At 48.8% G+C, this 12,335-nt stretch overlaps 1 pseudogene; it reads left to right on the top strand.

Moving 5' to 3' along the window:
• Positions 1 to 8,050, top strand: part of LOC140209420 (CD48 antigen-like) — a 30,873-nt pseudogene extending 22,823 nt beyond the window's left edge.
• Positions 8,051 to 12,335: the final 4,285 nt, after the last annotated feature.

Here is a 12,335-nt window from a genome sequence, read left to right on the forward strand (position 1 = left end):
GCGGCAGGGCTGATGACTTCAGCAATGGGAAAGGGGCCATTGAAGTGAGGGGTGAGCTTGCAGGAATTTACCTTGAGGGGCAGGTCTCGGGTTGAAAGCCACACACACAGTCCATCCTGGTAACGTGCGGCCTTGCAGCGATGGCAGTCAGCTTGATGCTTGATCCTAGCAGAGGCACGGAGAAGGGCAGAGTGAGTGTGCCTCCATGTTCACTGATAACAGCGGATGAATGCCTCAGCAGATGGAACGCCAACCTCCTCCTCCTGGGCAGGAAACAGTGGAGGTTGGTAACAAAGGCAGCACTCGAAGGGGGACAGACCAGTGGAAGAGGACGGATGAGAGTTTATGGCGTACTCGTCCCAGGGTAGCTGCTGACTCCACGTGGAGGGGTTCTGGGAGGCCAGGCACCGCAATACAGTCTCCAGCTGTTGGTTTGCCCACTCGGTCTGGCCGTTGGTCTGTGGGTGGAATCCATACAAACCACCGATGAAGGCCTGAGTACACTTGGTTCCAGGGTGACAGGATAACTGGGAACAATGACCCCACTGCAATACCTGTGAGCGGACAGAGCTGGGAACATCAACACGATTAGTGGGGCATTGACTAGGGGCTGCCTTGATCTGTTGAGCAGCTTACACAATGGATTCAATGTCCCTTTGCACTGCACCCATGAGACAGTGAGCAGGGAGGATGACATCAGGTACCTCACGGGTCTTAGTGGAGGGGAATCTTCAGGAGAGGGAATCAGGTTTTCCATCCTTGGAATCGGGGCAGAAGGACAGAGTAAAATTGAATCTTGAGAAAAACTGGGAGCAACAAGTTTGACGGGAGTTAAGATGCTTGGTGGTACAGATATATTCCAGATTCTTGTGATCAGTCCAGACTTAGAATGGCACCTTGGCTCCCTCCAGCCAATGCCTCCACTCCTCCAGAGCGAGCTTCACAGCCAGCAATTCCCGGTTTCCGACATCGTAATTCCGCTCCGTGGGAGTGAGGCGGTGAGAGAAGAATGTGCAGAGGTGTACCTTCTCATCCTTGGCCGAACGCTGAGAGAGAACAACTCCTACACCAATGTCAGATGTGTCCACCTCCAGAATGAACTGCCGGTCGGTGTCGGGTTGAATCAGGATGGGGGCAGAGGAGAAACATTCATTCAGGTCAGAGAATGCTTTTTCAGTAGCAGGGGATCAGGTACTCTGACAGGCAATGATGCATGGGCAGTGAGGGGTACAGCCATTGTACTGTAATTTCTGATGAAGTGGCGATAGAAGTTAGTGAAACCCAAAAAATGTTGCAACTCCTGACAAGTCAAAGGTTGGTTCCATTCGACCACCGCCTTGATATTCTGTTGGTCCATCTGAATGGAACCGCCTGGAATTACATACCCCAGGAAGGAGACGGTATTGCGATGAAACTCACATTTCTCAGCCTTCACAAAGATCGATTCTCCAGAAGGGGCTGGAAAACACTGCAGATGTGACCTGTGTGCTCAGCAAGGGTCTTAGAAAATAAATCAAAATGTTGTCGAGATACACAAAAACAAATTGGTTCAGCACGTCCCTGAGAACGTCATTTACCAGGGCTTGGAAGACGGCCAGGGCATTGGTGAGACCGAATGGCATAACCAGATACTCGTAATGGCCTGAGGTAGTGTTGAAGGCTCTCTTCCACTTGTCCACTTTGTGCATGGGGACAAGATGGTCGGCGTTACGGAGATCAAGCTTGGTGAAAACTGAGTCTCCTTGCAGTAGTTCAAACACCGAGGTCATGAGTGGAAGAGGGAAACGGTTCTTAACAGTGACTTCATTCAGTCCCCGGTAATCAATGCATGGACGCAAGGAGCCGTCCTTCTTTTCAAGAAAGAGCAAACCGGCACCAGCAGGGGAGGAAGACGGCTGGATGATGCCTGCAGCCAGGGACTGTTGAATGTACTTATTCATGGCTTCTGTTTCAGGTACAGACAGGGAATACAGGCTCCCCTTGGGGAAGATGTGTCAGGCAAGGGGTCAGTGGCACAATCATATGGACGATGAGGCGGCAGGGAAGTGCCCGGGACTTGCTGAACACAGCCTTGAGGAGGGATGGCACTAAGGTCCGGAATTCCTCGAGGGGAATCTGGGCTTGGAGACAAGGGGATCTGAGCATGGCGGAGACAGTGGGAGTGACAGAATGGGCTCCAGCCTACAAACTTATGACTGACCCAGTCAATGTGGGGGTTGTGTTTAACTAACCAGGGATGTCCAGGACAATAGGAGTTTGAGGAGTCAATAACATAAAGGGTTAACTGTTCATGATCATTTCCGGATAAACTGAGACTCACTGGGGCCGTGACATGGGTGATGTCAACCGGTCTCTGACCTTTCAAGGCATTGTCCATCAATGGTGACTGGAGAGCAGATGTGGATAATCCCCAATGGGCAGCCAACCCAGAATCAATAAAACACCCCTCCACACCAGAATTGACCAGGATGGAGACTGCTCGCTGTTGGGCGTCCCACTCCAGAGAAGCAGGTATGAGAGTGAGTGGCATCAAGGAGGGCCAGACAGGGGTCACGTTCACCAATACTCCTCGTCCTACTGGTGAGCACTTGGCTTTTACTGGACAGGTGGAGATGAAATGTCCTGCTGGGTCACAGTACAGACAGGAACGGGTGCTGATTTTCCTTTGTCTTTCAGTCGGCCTCAGGCGGGTACAGTCAACGTGCAGAGCCTCGGGCTCTGGAACGGGAATTGTAGATGAGGTCAAACAGCAGGGCAACGTAGACTGACGAGGAGCTTGGAACCCCTCGCTCTGCGGCGCTGCTGAAAGCGAACATCAATACGGATGGCCAGATTCGCCAGGGCTTCAAAGGTGGCAGGAAGCTCCTGGGTGACCAGCTCATCTTTGATGTCTTCGGAGAGGCCGTTCAGGAAGGTGTCATACTGTGCCTCCGAGCTCCAGCCACTGGAGGTGGAACTCTATGGCGTAATCTGACACAGATCTGCACCCCTGATGCATGTGCAGCATTTCATGGGCAGCGTCTCTCCCATATTTGGAGTAATCAAACACTTCTCTCATCTCCTCAGAAAATAACTGAAAACTATAGCAGAAAGGGGAGCCTGCCTCCCAGACAGCTGTTCCCTATTCTCTTGCCCGACCAGACAGTTGGGTGATGATGTAGGCTACCTTGGCTCGATCAGTCAGAAATGTTGTTGGTTGTAATTCAAAAACGTGGGTGCACTGGGAAAGTAAAGAGCGACAGGTACCGGGCTCACCTGAGAACCTTTCTGGAGGAGGCAGACAGGGCTTTTGGACAGGAGGAGCACGCGGGGACACAGAGGGTGGGGTGGAAGATACAGTGACAGAATGTTGATGGACGCTCTGGGGCAGCTGGAGTGACTGAGTCTGGGCCACAAGAGGGGCTACATCAGCAGAAACCGACTCCACTGCCCTGAACACCGACTCCAGCTGGTTCTGGGGTCTCACCAGCATCACTCCCAGTTGTTCCAGGGCAGCTCTCAGACAACCAGGGTCTGTCGGTTCCATTCTGACCAGATTGTACTGTCGAGACACTGGAGCAGGGATCCAATCACAGACCCAGTACTGTGCACACAGTGATATTATTGAGTTACAAATCCCAAGGTGCAAACAAGGTCAGTGTCAAAGTTCATGCATTGATCAAAAGTTCCAGAGAAATCCAAAAACCAGAATCAGCAAACAGGCAGAGTTGATATTCAGACAGACAGAGTACAGATACAAATGCTGGAAAGGCTCAGGAAAATTCACTGGCACAATCTGGCAACAAACAGGTGAAAACACAGGACTGAAATACACTGAGCAATAAACAGAGAGGCAGATGATAGGTTAGCACAATGAGACACAGGGGGCAGCAATACAGGTAATAATGAGAAACAGGTGAGAGACGGAGTACTCAGTAATACCGGGGCCAGGTAGAGCAGGAGCGGGGACAGGAACACATGGGGCATGAAAACAAACAAGAGCACATGGAAATACAAAACCACAGACTGACGGCTAGGGGGAAACACACAAAAAGACAGTTCAACTGGAAGTACTGACAGAATCAGACAGTCGTCAAAGAAACCCCTTCAGCTGGTTAAACTGTTCTGAACATCAGCTCTATAAAAGGAGAGAGAGCCCCATGTACTGCATCAGATCCAGCTGGAGACGGGCCCTCGTCCATTCAATGACCTCCACTGGAGCAACGTCAGAAATCAGAATCAGTGTGTGTCAGAGTGGGAGCAGGATGGAGAATCAAAGTGACAGCAACTCGAACTTCTGACTCACAATTGGCAAATGGAATTTAATGCAGACGAGTACGAAGCCTTAACCTTTGGGAACTAAACCAGGGTGGGACTTAAATGAGGAGCAGTCAGGCACTGAAGAGTGTAGTAGAATAGAGAGATCTGGGAATGGAAAACCATAATTTCTTGAAAATGGTGTCACAGGCAGATAGGGTCATTACAAAAAAGCTTTTGGCACATTGGCCTTCATAAATCAATGTATTGAGTATAGGAGTTGGGATGTTATGTTGAAATTGTGCAAGACCTTGGAGAGGCCTAATTTGGAGTATTTGTGCAATTCTGGTCACCTACATACAGGAAAAGTATCAATAAGATTGAAAGAGTGCAGAGTATCAGGACTTGAGGACCAGAGTTATATGGGAAGGTGGGGGAATTTCTTCACTCAGATGGTGGAACAAGGTGGAGGTTGAAGGGTTGGAACCAGGTTTGTTTTCAATGCCTAACAGAAATTTGGATAAATACTGGGAGGGATGTGGAAGGTGATGTCCAGATGTGTATCAATGGGACTAGGAATGGGCTAGATGGACTGAAGGGTTTGTTTTGACACTGCAATGCTCTATGGTTCAATGGAGTCTCATTGAAAGGCCAGGAAGCATAGATGTTGAAGCACTGAATGGGGAGGCGAGTGGGGTAGAAGGAAACGGTCAGAGGAACCTAATGTTTGTTTTCGGTCGGAGAGGTTATGGGAACAGAGATGAAAGAAATGACACAGACTCAAGCCTTCATCATAATCTGGGCAGGCAGAGTGGAGATGGAGAGACTGACAGAATAGACTGGGCTGTGTCTTGTATTGGATCAGATTCAGGGCAGGTCAGGGCTGGGGCTCACTCAGGTTTCGAAGGGATGCTGGGACCACACACAGGATTAACTAACGACATGGAAATGGAGAGAATTCCTGGAATAGAGAGCTATAAACAGGACATGGAGGAGAGTTTGTAGATGAGTGTGGGTAGTGCACGTGGGAACATCCTCCAGCAGCAAGTGACTGGTGAGGGAAGGGTTAAACCGTTGGGTAAAAATGAGGTGGGATTGGCTTGAAGTTCACTCTGGAGTGTTGGGGATGGGATGGGGGAGTTGGGGATCGAGGTGTCCACAAGGATCTCCTTTATTCATCTTTCATCTCTCCCTCACACCCTCAGAGCCCGTGTCAGGAGCAAACATCACAGTTCAGAACATCACTGGGACTTGTAACCTCACCCTGACTGCTCCATGACCTCTGGCAACCCCACCAGATTCAGTTGGTGGAGAGGAGAAGTTACAGGAGACAACAGCAGCCATCACATCTGGAAAGACAGAAAGACGATGCAGGTTGATTGCACAGCAGAGGTGGAGGATGTTGTGTACAGGTGTGAGGCCAGCAACCCCATCAGTGAGGACACCGCACAGGTCCGGCTGGGGGACGTCTGTAATCTGGACACACATCGTGAGTGTCGGAGGATGAAGTTGGGATTTAGTTATCTCCCCGTCCCAGGAGTGTGAGATGGGGCAGCACAGAGGAGCTTCAGTTTGTATCTATTCAGCACTCTGACACTGTTTGAGAGAATACTGTAGAGAACCATTTACTTTATCGGCAACCTTCATTTTTTGTATTTTATACTCAGGCCTCTGCTCATATTTGTCAGCACAGACTGGGTGAGGAACTGCAGTACATTTTGCAGAAGGTCCACACTGAATCAACTGTGCACTGTTGCTGGAGGGAGGGAGTGATTCGATTGGAGGGAAGGATTATTTCGGATAGCTGAGGCATCGAGTGGTCAGGGAGGTGGAGGCTGAGCTTGAGGAGACTGTTTACTCATTGGGAAATATTTTCTCCTCTGCATTATAGCACCTAACACAACAGCAGCAGGAGATGCAGTGACCCTGGTGATCAGATTGTTCGAGATGGGGACCCTCCTGATCTTTGCTCTCACTGTGGTCCTCATGGTCACACGGAGGAGAAGATCTGAGGGAAGGGAAGTAACTTCAGAGACTGTGTCGTTGAGTCTAGTATTTGGGGAGGGAGAGAGAGGGGGTGGGCAGGGGGGTGACAACAGGGGTGGGAGAGAGGGGTTAGATAAAGTGGGGAATGGTTTTAGTACAGACCCTGTCACCTCTCCTTTCTGTCCCACAGACCAAGCGGAGACGGGCATCATTTACACAAATCTTCAGAGGATGCAGAAGAATCGCAGTGTCTGGCAGCCCCCCAAGGGGAATGACAGGGTAATGACAGACATGTTACCCCTGGAAAGAGGCCACTGTGGGTCACTCACCCTCCTTGGGGCAGACTGAACATAAGGCCTACATGTAATCTGCAGAATCCCACGATCAACCACAGGTCCCCGTCACCAGAGATCGTTCCAACCACCACTGCGGAACTCAGCAGCGCACACACGGGGGCACAGCAAGATCCCACGTACCACTGAGGAGTCAATTGAAACTTTGCCTCAGTGATCTCCAGGCCTGGTCAGACAGATCGAACAGCAATTGTACACTCCACATACACACTGTTACTGGGTACACTGTTCCCACACACCCAGTCACTGGGGTACACCGTCCCCACACACCCGGTTACTGGGGTACACTGTCCCCACACACCCAATTACTGCGTACACTGTCCCACACACCCAGTCACTGGGGTACACTGCCCCACACGCAGTCGCTATGGATCCCTGTCTCACACACCCAGTCACCGGGATACACAATCCCTCATTCTCCCAGTCACTGGGGTACCCTGTCCCCACACTCCCAGTCACTGGGGTACCCTGTCCCCACACTCCCAGTCACTGGGTTACCCTGTCCCCACACTCCCAGTCACTGGGGTACCCTGTCGCCACACTCCCAGTCACTGGGTTACCCTGTCCCCACACTCCCAGTCACTGGGGTACCCTGTCCCCACACTCCCAGTCACTGGGTTACCCTGTCGCTGTACATGAGGTTATGCCCAGTAGTATGTGCATTTCTGATGATCAGTCGTGGTGTTAATATTTGTGTCAATGGGCAGTTAGTGAGTTCATTCCGAATGCACTGAGAGTGAGACCGTGTTGATGCTGGGTCAGTATGATTGTTTGTCAGTTGATTGGTGCTGACTGGGTGATCTGAGTTTCCATCATTGTGTGTCGCTTTGCATGTCCAGGTCTTTTGTGTCCATGTGTCACGTGTCGATGTGCCCAGTCTCAATGTCTCCCCTCTCCAGAGTCCTTATCTCTGTCTCCAGTCTCCATGTCCTGTCACTAGGTCCTGGTCTATATCTCCCTGTTTCTGTGTCTTGTCTCCCGGTCCTGGTCTGTATCTCCTTGCTTCTGTGTCCTCGTCTAAATCTCCCTGCCTCTGTGTCCTCATCTGTATCTCCCTGTCCCAGGGTCCTGGTCTGTATCTCTCTGTCTCTTGGTCGTGCTCTGTATCTCCCTGCCCAGGGACCTAGACTGTATCTCCCTATCTCGATGTCCTGTCTCTGGCTCCCAGTCTGTATCTCCTTGTTTCTGTGTGCTGTCTCCAGGTCCTGTCTCTGTGTTCTGGTCTCTATCTCCCTGACTGGGTCCTGGACTCTATTTCCCTGTCTGTGTTTCCCAGTCTCCAAGAGTTCCTGACACAGTGTGTCTTGTCCCTGTTTCCCTTAATCACCCAGAGCTGACAGGTTCTGTTTCTTTTGTAGTTTGCTGGTCCGAAGGTCATTGCCGAGACTAATCCCACTGAGTATGCTGCAGTGATGCACCATGCCAGACCCCCCATGGACGGGCTGAGGACAGAACCCCCAGACAGTATCCTGTAGCCTAGGATGGATCGTCCCTCCCTCGGCACTGGCACAAGGAGGGTACGGACTCTCTGGGAGATCTGCATGTGGGACGGTGGCTTGGAGATGCAGGTTTCCTCTGTGTCCCACTGTTGTGGTGAGGGGTGAGATCTATGGGACAACAGCATGGCTGCTGTTTGCTGCTGTGCTTTGTAAGTGTTGAATGTTAGTTCAATTATGGTCTCGAGTTTTGTCTGGTGGAAGAGATTTTGTCAGAACGTTCCCCTGTAGAGTATCACCTTGATTAATCCTACTCAAACAGTAGTCAATAATTAAATGAATAACGTGAGCCTGTGCCCAGTTACTGAATGCTCACGACTCTCCCATTTTGAATGAATAGTTCTGAAACACTGGTTCGACCCGAGGGTTCGGAATTATCACTGGGGAAAGATGGGGATCCAAGAGACTCTGTCAACCTTCAGCCAGAAATCAGGAAGGGAAGGAAGAGGGCAGAGGGGAGAAGATTTCAGGGTGGTATTGGATTTATGAGGAATGTTTATGAGGTGGGACTCAGCGGAGAACAGGGAATTAAGGGAGGGAGAAAAATGGAAAGGTTCAGGGAGCAACAACACACAGACACAAAGTGCTGGAAGAACTCAGCACATCAGACAGCATCTCTGCAGGAGAATAATAGTCAACGATTCAGCTGCCTGCTGCCTGAACTGCTGAGTTCCTCCAGCATGGAGTGTGTGTTGACCAAGATTCCCAGTATATGGATATGTCTCGGGTTTAAGGGAGAGGGAGTTGTTGGAAAGTGAGGAGAACGAGAGACAGGGATTTAATATAAATGATGCAGGAATACAGCATAGATGGGGAGTGACCATGTTGTACAGGGTCTGGTCCAGTGATCTCATACTGCCACATGACCATTCGAGCTCTCTACACCTCACTAGGATATAGAAGGCATGTCCAAAAGTTTAAACTGCTGGGATCCAAGGCAAGTTGGTACATTAATTACAAAGTGAGCTTGGTAATAGGAGGCAGAGAGTGATAGTGGGCTGTTGCTTTTGTGATTGGAAGCCTATGGCCAGTTTCGACCCATAGGGGTTGTTGCTGGACACTATTTGGGTGCGTTGGATGCGATGTTTCATTGATTCAATTGTGTTTCTTAGATTTACTGAGTGTGTCCTCAAGAGAATTGACCTCATGTTTGTATACAGTGACATACATGTACATTGATAATAAATTTACTTTGAATTTTGAACGTACATTAATGATTTTAGATATGGATGTAGGAGAGATCCAAAGACCCTGATGGAGATCTACAATAGGGCAGCAGAATAGACATGGAGGTTTGTAAATTTTTCATAGAACCATTGAAACATAGAAAACCTACAACACAATACAGGCCCTTCAGCCCACAATGCTGTGCCAAACATATCCCCACTTCAGAAATTATCTAGGGTTACCCATAGCCCTCTATTTTTCTGAGCTCCATGTACCTATCCAGGAGCCTCCTAAAAGACCCTATCATATCCGCCTCCACCACCATCACCGGCAGCCCATTCCACACACTCACCACTCTCTGCGTAAAAAACTTACCCCTGACATCTCCTCTGTACCTTCTTCCAAGCACATTAAAACTGTGTCCTCTCGTGTTAGCCATTTCATCCCTGGGAAAAAGCCTCTGATTATCCACACGATCAATGCCTCTTATCATCTTACATACTTCTTTCAGGTCACCTCTCATCCTCCGTCACTCCAAGGAGAAAGGGCCATTTTCACTCAACCTATTCTCATAAGGCATGCTCCCTTTTCCAGGCAAAATCCTTGTAAATCTCCTCTGCACCCATTCTGTAGTCTCCACATCCTTCCTGTAGTGAAGTGACCAGAACTGAGCCCAGTACTCCAAGTGGGGTCTGACCAGGGCCCTATATAGCTGTAACATTACCTCTCGGGTGTGGGTTTGACTACAGGGAACATTCTCAGCCTACAATAACTTTGGCTCTCCACAGGTACACTTTAGCGTTCAGCAACCAGTGATGTAAGAGCCAAAACCAGCTCAGAACTTAAATTAACAGCTGAATGACCTATTAGACTTTTCACATCAGCCAAAATCTTCAACTCACCGCAGAAAATAGAGCATCTTGCCATTAAAATATTCATCCTCTATGTCTAGGGATATGAACTGGCCATGGCCTGCCTTTCTAGGTACCCCTATTCTATCGGCCAGCGTGAATTCAGTCACATCACTGGTATCGCATTGCACATGACTTAATCTCTTTGGCATCCATAATAAAATATCTCATACCAAAAACCACTGGCCTAGACAGACAATTAAGCAGCTTAATCATTCCTTACACAGCATTCATACAGCATTCCAATCCCGGAAGAACCCCCAGAAATGGAACCCTCTCACTGTGAGTTGTAACAAACTTGGCTGGTTGGCTAACTCTGGCTAGTAGCCACGTGAGTCAGCTTTGCATGGGTTACGGTGAGAAAGCCACCCTCAATAAGTTTCATACGCCTAAGGTCGATATGATTTGGGTTCAGCGGATACTGCAACTTTGACAGTCACAGAAAAACTGCTAAAATGAAAATACGTCACAGCATAGCAGTAGAAATATAGTAAAATAGGACCTTAGCCTGGACATTACACAAGTAAACATGTCGAGTGCGATCAGGTGTTGGATGGTCATCATGGATATGATGGGCCGAAAAGCCTGTTTCTGTGCTGTGTGTCTCTATGACTCCATCCTATTTGACTCCTTTCACAATGTTACACATCCCGTGAGCTTGATGTAATTACCTCGTAAGCATTATGTCATTATCTCGTGATGGTCATGATTTAATGGTCTCATGATAGCGGGGTGATGTGCTGTGACGTGATAGCATGCTCCAAACGGTATTTAAACATAGCCCGCCACTGTGACACAGTTCTCATTTTTACTTTTAGTGCAACGTTGTTGTTGCTGGTCGGATGTTTGTTGCACTTTTATTTTTCCTTTACCGTCCAGTGTCAGAGACTAAAGGCATTACCAGAGTTATCCAAGTTCAAAGGATTGGGTAAAGTTAATGTCGTTCAGCGTCTTGGGAATGATCGACCTTTTTGAATCTTTGTTCAGGAATTGTGGCATGCACATTTGAATGAAACTGCTGCAAGGTTGGGAAGATTTTGGAAAGGAGCAAAAATAACAGGGTTGTTCTCATGGGTGACTTTAACGTCCCTAATATTGATTGGCACCTGATTAGTTCCAAGGGTTTAGATGGGGCAGAATTGGTTAATTGTGTCCAGGACGGATTCCTGTCACAGTATGTGGACAGGCCGACGAGGGGGAATGCCATACTAGATCTAGTACTAGGTAAGGAACCGGGTCAGGTCACAGATCTCTCAGGGAGTGAGCATCTGGGGGACAGTGACCACCGCTCCCTGGCCTTTAGCATTATCATGGAAAAGGGTAGAATCAGAGAGGACAGGAAAATTTTTAATTGGGGAAGGGCAAATTATGAGGCTATAAGGCTAGAACTTGTGGGCGTGAATTGGGATGATGTTTTTGCAGGGAAATGTACTATGGACATATGGTTGATGTTTAGAGATCTCTTGCAGGATGTTAGGGATAAATTTGTCCCAGTGAGGAAGATAAAGAATAGTAGGGTGAAGTAACCATGAGTGACAAGTGAGGTGGAAAATCTAGTCAGGTGGAAGAAGGCAGCATACATGAGGTTTAGGAAGCAAGGATCAGATGGGTCTATTGAGGAATATAGGGAAGCAAGAAAGAAGCTTAAGAAGGGGCTGAGAAGAGCAAGAAGGGGGCATGAGAAGGCCTTGGCGAGTAGGGTAAAGGAAAACCCCAAGGTATTCTTCAATTACGTGAAGAAAAAAAGGATGACAGGAGCGAAGGTAGGACCGATTAGAGATAAAAGTGGGAAAATGTGCCTGGAGGCTGTGGAAGTGAGGGAGGTCTTCAATGAATACTTCTCTTCAGTATTCACCAATGAGAGGGAACTTGATGATGGTGAGGACAAAATGAGTGAGGTTGATGTTCTGGAGCATGTTGATATTAAGGGAGAGGAGGTGTTGGAGTTGTTAAAATACATTAGGACGGATAAGTCCCCGGGGCCTGATGGAATATTCCCCAGGCTGCTCCACGAGGCGAGGGAAGAGACTGCTGAGCCTCTGGCTAGGAACTTTATGTCCTTGTTGTCCATGGGAATGGTACCGGAGGATTGGAGTGAGGTGAATGTTGTCCCCTTGTTCAAAAAAGGTAGTAGGGAGAGTCCGAGTAATTACAGACCAGTGAGCCTTACGTCTGTGGTGGGAAAG

The sequence above is a fragment of the Mobula birostris genome, chromosome 14 (genome assembly GCF_030028105.1).
Source record: "Mobula birostris isolate sMobBir1 chromosome 14, sMobBir1.hap1, whole genome shotgun sequence".
In the NCBI taxonomy this organism is placed as follows: Eukaryota; Metazoa; Chordata; class Chondrichthyes; order Myliobatiformes; family Myliobatidae; genus Mobula; species Mobula birostris.